The sequence below is a fragment of the Chelon labrosus genome (assembly GCF_963514085.1).
Source record: "Chelon labrosus genome assembly, contig: SCAFFOLD_75, whole genome shotgun sequence".
Lineage (NCBI taxonomy): Eukaryota > Metazoa > Chordata > Actinopteri > Mugiliformes > Mugilidae > Chelon > Chelon labrosus.
In genome coordinates, this window is record NW_028181477.1 from 74,218 (window position 1) to 81,594 (window position 7,377).

Consider the following 7,377-nt stretch of genomic DNA (forward strand, 5'->3'; position numbering starts at 1 on the left):
TGTGTGATTTGGGTGAGGTTTTATCATTACAAGCTCGCATGGGATGTGTAATGAGGGAAAAAGCATGATTTTTATCCTCCACGAGAGGGGCCCTGACAGCGCCCCATTCATCCGGCTGAACGCGCACCCTCGCCGGCTTCCACTGCTCGGGCGAGCCGCTAGGATTGCTCTGCCCCACCGGTCCCGTTCCAAGCCAGCTACCTGCGTGAAACTGCACAATATGCTCACAAGCACCCTGTTCTTCACATGTAGAGGCAAGAAAGAGGCAGAATCGGTCTAATTCGGCCAGTCTGACAGTAAATGTGGTGGAGAGCAAAACAGCCGTTTCAGAGCGATAGGATGCTTTTTTGCACATTTCGACTTAAAAAGGCCCTGTCCTCACTGAATATTGAGCTGCAATGTGTGATTTGGATGAGGTTTTATCATTACAAGCTCGCATGGGATGTGTAATGAGGGAAAAAGCATGATTTTTATCCTCCACGAGAGGGGCCCTGACAGCGCCCCATTCATCCGGCTGAACGCGCACCCTCGCCGGCTTCCACTGCTCGGGCGAGCCGCTAGGATTGCTCTGCCCCACCGGTCCCGTTCCAAGCCAGCTACCTGCGTGAAACTGCACAATATGCTCACAAGCACCCTGTTCTTCACATGTAGAGACAAGAAAGAGGCAGAATCGGTCTAATTCGGCCAGTCTGACAGTAAATGTGGTGGAGAGCAAAACAGCCGTTTCAGAGCGATAGGATGCTTTTTTGCACATTTCGACTTAAAAAGGCCCTGTCCTCACTGAATATTGAGCTGCAATGTGTGATTTGGGTGAGGTTTTATCATTACAAGCTCGCATGGGATGTGTAATGAGGGAAAAAGCATGATTTTTATCCTCCACGAGAGGGGCCCTGACAGCGCCCCATTCATCCGGCTGAACGCGCACCCTCGCCGGCTTCCACTGCTCGGGCGAGCCGCTAGGATTGCTCTGCCCCACCGGTCCCGTTCCAAGGCAGCTACCTGCGTGAAACTGCACAATATGCTCACAAGCACCCTGTTCTTCACATGTAGAGGCAAGAAAGAGGCACAATCGGTCTAATTCGGCCAGTCTGACAGTAAATGTGGTGGAGAGCAAAACAGCCGTTTCAGAGCGATAGGATGCTTTTTTGCACATTTCGACTTAAAAAGGCCCTGTCCTCACTGAATATTGAGCTGCAATGTGTGATTTGGGTGAGGTTTTATCATTACAAGCTCGCATGGGATGTGTAATGAGGGAAAAAGCATGATTTTTATCCTCCACGAGAGGGGCCCTGACAGCGCCCCATTCATCCGGCTGAACGCGCACCCTCGCCGGCTTCCACTGCTCGGGCGAGCCGCTAGGATTGCTCTGCCCCACCGGTCCCGTTCCAAGACAGCTACCTGCGTGAAACTGCACAATATGCTCACAAGCACCCTGTTCTTCACATGTAGAGGCAAGAAAGAGGCAGAATCGGTCTAATTCGGCCAGTCTGACAGTAAATGTGGTGGAGAGCAAAACAGCCGTTTCAGAGCGATAGGATGCTTTTTTGCACATTTCGACTTAAAAAGGCCCTGTCCTCACTGAATATTGAGCTGCAATGTGTGATTTGGATGAGGTTTTATCATTACAAGCTCGCATGGGATGTGTAATGAGGGAAAAAGCATGATTTTTATCCTCCACGAGAGGGGCCCTGACAGCGCCCCATTCATCCGGCTGAACGCGCACCCTCGCCGGCTTCCACTGCTCGGGCGAGCCGCTAGGATTGCTCTGCCCCACCGGTCCCGTTCCAAGCCAGCTACCTGCGTGAAACTGCACAATATGCTCACAAGCACCCTGTTCTTCACATGTAGAGCCAAGAAAGAGGCAGAATCGGTCTAATTCGGCCAGTCTGACAGTAAATGTGGTGGAGAGCAAAACAGCCGTTTCAGAGCGATAGGATGCTTTTTTGCACATTTCGACTTAAAAAGGCCCTGTCCTCACTGAATATTGAGCTGCAATGTGTGATTTGGATGAGGTTTTATCATTACAAGCTCGCATGGGATGTGTAATGAGGGAAAAAGCATGATTTTTATCCTCCACGAGAGGGGCCCTGACAGCGCCCCATTCATCCGGCTGAACGCGCACCCTCGCCGGCTTCCACTGCTCGGGCGAGCCGCTAGGATTGCTCTGCCCCACCGGTCCCGTTCCAAGCCAGCTACCTGCGTGAAACTGCACAATATGCTCACAAGCACCCTGTTCTTCACATGTAGAGGCAAGAAAGAGGCAGAATCGGTCTAATTCGGCCAGTCTGACAGTAAATGTGGTGGAGAGCAAAACAGCCGTTTCAGAGCGATAGGATGCTTTTTTGCACATTTCGACTTAAAAAGGCCCTGTCCTCACTGAACATTGAGCTGCAATGTGTGATTTGGATGAGGTTTTATCATTACAAGCTCGCATGGGATGTGTAATGAGGGAAAAAGCATGATTTTTATCCTCCACGAGAGGGGCCCTGACAGCGCCCCATTCATCCGGCTGAACGCGCACCCTCGCCGGCTTCCACTGCTCGGGCGAGCCGCTAGGATTGCTCTGCCCCACCGGTCCCGTTCCAAGCCAGCTACCTGCGTGAAACTGCACAATATGCTCACAAGCACCCTGTTCTTCACATGTAGAGGCAAGAAAGAGGCAGAATCGGTCTAATTCGGCCAGTCTGACAGTAAATGTGGTGGAGAGCAAAACAGCCGTTTCAGAGCGATAGGATGCTTTTTTGCACATTTCGACTTAAAAAGGCCCTGTCCTCACTGAATATTGAGCTGCAATGTGTGATTTGGGTGAGGTTTTATCATTACAAGCTCGCATGGGATGTGTAATGAGGGAAAAAGCATGATTTTTATCCTCCACGAGAGGGGCCCTGACAGCGCCCCATTCATCCGGCTGAACGCGCACCCTCGCCGGCTTCCACTGCTCGGGCGAGCCGCTAGGATTGCTCTGCCCCACCGGTCCCGTTCCAAGCCAGCTACCTGCGTGAAACTGCACAATATGCTCACAAGCACCCTGTTCTTCACATGTAGAGGCAAGAAAGAGGCAGAATCGGTCTAATTCGGCCAGTCTGACAGTAAATGTGGTGGAGAGCAAAACAGCCGTTTCAGAGCGATAGGATGCTTTTTTGCACATTTCGACTTAAAAAGGCCCTGTCCTCACTGAATATTGAGCTGCAATGTGTGATTTGGGTGAGGTTTTAACATTACAAGCTCGCATGGGATGTGTAATGAGGGAAAAAGCATGATTTTTATCCTCCACGAGAGGGGCCCTGACAGCGCCCCATTCATCCGGCTGAACGTGCACCCTCGCCGGCTTCCACTGCTCGGGCGAGCCGCTAGGATTGCTCTGCCCCACCGGTCCCGTTCCAAGCCAGATACCTGCGTGAAACTGCACAATATGCTCACAAGCACCCTGTTCTTCACATGTAGAGGCAAGAAAGAGGCAGAATCGGTCTAATTCGGCCAGTCTGACAGCAAATGTGGTGGAGAGCAAAACAGCCGTTTCAGAGCGATAGGATGCTTTTTTGCACATTTCGACTTAAAAAGGCCCTGTCCTCACTGAATATTGAGCTGCAATGTGTGATTTGGATGAGGTTTTATCATTACAAGCTCGCATGGGATGTGTAATGAGGGAAAAAGCATGATTTTTATCCTCCACGAGAGGGGCCCTGACAGCGCCCCATTCATCCGGCTGAACGCGCACCCTCGCCGGCTTCCACTGCTCGGGCGAGCCGCTAGGATTGCTCTGCCCCACCGGTCCCGTTCCAAGCCAGCTACCTGCGTGAAACTGCACAATATGCTCACAAGCACCCTGTTCTTCACATGTAGAGGCAAGAAAGAGGCAGAATCGGTCTAATTCGGCCAGTCTGACAGTAAATGTGGTGGAGAGCAAAACAGCCGTTTCAGAGCGATAGGATGCTTTTTTGCACATTTCGACTTAAAAAGGCCCTGTCCTCACTGAATATTGAGCTGCAATGTGTGATTTGGATGAGGTTTTATCATTACAAGCTCGCATGGGATGTGTAATGAGGGAAAAAGCATGATTTTTATCCTCCACGAGAGGGGCCCTGACAGCGCCCCATTCATCCGGCTGAACGCGCACCCTCGCCGGCTTCCACTGCTCGGGCGAGCCGCTAGGATTGCTCTGCCCCACCGGTCCCGTTCCAAGACAGCTACCTGCGTGAAACTGCACAATATGCTCACAAGCACCCTGTTCTTCACATGTAGAGGCAAGAAAGAGGCAGAATCGGTCTAATTCGGCCAGTCTGACAGTAAATGTGGTGGAGAGCAAAACAGCCGTTTCAGAGCGATAGGATGCTTTTTTGCACATTTCGACTTAAAAAGGCCCTGTCCTCACTGAATATTGAGCTGCAATGTGTGATTTGGATGAGGTTTTATCATTACAAGCTCGCATGGGATGTGTAATGAGGGAAAAAGCATGATTTTTATCCTCCACGAGAGGGGCCCTGACAGCGCCCCATTCATCCGGCTGAACGCGCACCCTCGCCGGCTTCCACTGCTCGGGCGAGCCGCTAGGATTGCTCTGCCCCACCGGTCCCGTTCCAAGGCAGCTACCTGCGTGAAACTGCACAATATGCTCACAAGCACCCTGTTCTTCACATGTAGAGGCAAGAAAGAGGCAGAATCGGTCTAATTCGGCCAGTCTGACAGTAAATGTGGTGGAGAGCAAAACAGCCGTTTCAGAGCGATAGGATGCTTTTTTGCACATTTCCACTTAAAAAGGCCCTGTCCTCACTGAATATTGAGCTGCAATGTGTGATTTGGGTGAGGTTTTATCATTACAAGCTCGCATGGGATGTGTAATGAGGGAAAAAGCATGATTTTTATCCTCCACGAGAGGGGCCCTGACAGCGCCCCATTCATCCGGCTGAACGCGCACCCTCGCCGGCTTCCACTGCTCGGGCGAGCCGCTAGGATTGCTCTGCCCCACCGGTCCCGTTCCAAGCCAGCTACCTGCGTGAAACTGGACAATATGCTCACAAGCACCCTGTTCTTCACATGTAGAGGCAAGAAAGAGGCAGAATCGGTCTAATTCGGCCAGTCTGACAGTAAATGTGGTGGAGAGCAAAACAGCCTTTTCAGAGCGATAGGATGCTTTTTTGCACATTTCGACTTAAAAAGGCCCTGTCCTCACTGAATATTGAGCTGCAATGTGTGATTTGGATGAGGTTTTATCATTACAAGCTCGCATGGGATGTGTAATGAGGGAAAAAGCATGATTTTTATCCTCCACGAGAGGGGCCCTGACAGCGCCCCATTCATCCGGCTGAACGCGCACCCTCGCCGGCTTCCACTGCTCGGGCGAGCCGCTAGGATTGCTCTGCCCCACCGGTCCCGTTCCAAGCCAGCTACCTGCGTGAAACTGCACAATATGCTCACAAGCACCCTGTTCTTCACATGTAGAGGCAAGAAAGAGGCAGAATCGGTCTAATTCGGCCAGTCTGACAGTAAATGTGGTGGAGAGCAAAACAGCCGTTTCAGAGCGATAGGATGCTTTTTTGCACATTTCGACTTAAAAAGGCCCTGTCCTCACTGAATATTGAGCTGCAATGTGTGATTTGGATGAGGTTTTATCATTACAAGCTCGCATGGGATGTGTAATGAGGGAAAAAGCATGATTTTTATCCTCCACGAGAGGGGCCCTGACAGCGCCCCATTCATCCGGCTGAACGCGCACCCTCGCCGGCTTCCACTGCTCGGGCGAGCCGCTAGGATTGCTCTGCCCCACCGGTCCCGTTCCAAGCCAGCTACCTGCGTGAAACTGCACAATATGCTCACAAGCACCCTGTTCTTCACATGTAGAGGCAAGAAAGAGGCAGAATCGGTCTAATTCGGCCAGTCTGACAGTAAATGTGGTGGAGAGCAAAACAGCCGTTTCAGAGCGATAGGATGCTTTTTTGCACATTTCGACTTAAAAAGGCCCTGTCCTCACTGAATATTGAGCTGCAATGTGTGATTTGGATGAGGTTTTATCATTACAAGCTCGCATGGGATGTGTAATGAGGGAAAAAGCATGATTTTTATCCTCCACGAGAGGGGCCCTGACAGCGCCCCATTCATCCGGCTGAACGTGCACCCTCGCCGGCTTCCACTGCTCGCGCGAGCCGCTAGGATTGCTCTGCCCCACCGGTCCCGTTCCAAGCCAGCTACCTGCTTGAAACTGCACAATATGCTCACAAGCACCCTGTTCTTCACATGTAGAGGCAAGAAAGAGGCAGAATCGGTCTAATTCGGCCAGTCTGACAGTAAATGTGGTGGAGAGCAAAACAGCCTTTTCAGAGCGATAGGATGCTTTTTTGCACATTTCGACTTAAAAAGGCCCTGTCCTCACTGAATATTGAGCTGCAATGTGTGATTTGGATGAGGTTTTATCATTACAAGCTCGCATGGGATGTGTAATGAGGGAAAAAGCATGATTTTTATCCTCCACGAGAGGGGCCCTGACAGCGCCCCATTCATCCGGCTGAACGCGCACCCTCGCCGGCTTCCACTGCTCGGGCGAGCCGCTAGGATTGCTCTGCCCCACCGGTCCCGTTCCAAGCCAGCTACCTGCGTGAAACTGCACAATATGCTCACAAGCACCCTGTTCTTCACATGTAGAGGCAAGAAAGAGGCAGAATCGGTCTAATTCGGCCAGTCTGACAGTAAATGTGGTGGAGAGCAAAACAGCCGTTTCAGAGCGATAGGATGCTTTTTTGCACATTTCGACTTAAAAAGGCCCTGTCCTCACTGAATATTGAGCTGCAATGTGTGATTTGGATGAGGTTTTATCATTACAAGCTCGCATGGGATGTGTAATGAGGGAAAAAGCATGATTTTTATCCTCCACGAGAGGGGCCCTGACAGCGCCCCATTCATCCGGCTGAACGCGCACCCTCGCCGGCTTCCACTGCTCGGGCGAGCCGCTAGGATTGCTCTGCCCCACCGGTCCCGTTCCAAGCCAGCTACCTGCTTGAAACTGCACAATATGCTCACAAGCACCCTGTTCTTCACATGTAGAGGCAAGAAAGAGGCAGAATCGGTCTAATTCGGCCAGTCTGACAGTAAATGTGGTGGAGTGCAAAACAGCCGTTTCAGAGCGATAGGATGCTTTTTTGCACATTTCGACTTAAAAAGGCCCTGTCCTCACTGAATATTGAGCTGCAATGTGTGATTTGGATGAGGTTTTATCATTACAAGCTCGCATGGGATGTGTAATGAGGGAAAAAGCATGATTTTTATCCTCCACGAGAGGGGCCCTGACAGCGCCCCATTCATCCGGCTGAACGCGCACCCTCGCCGGCTTCCACTGCTCGGGCGAGCCGCTAGGATTGCTCTGCCCCACCGGTCCCGTTCCAAGCC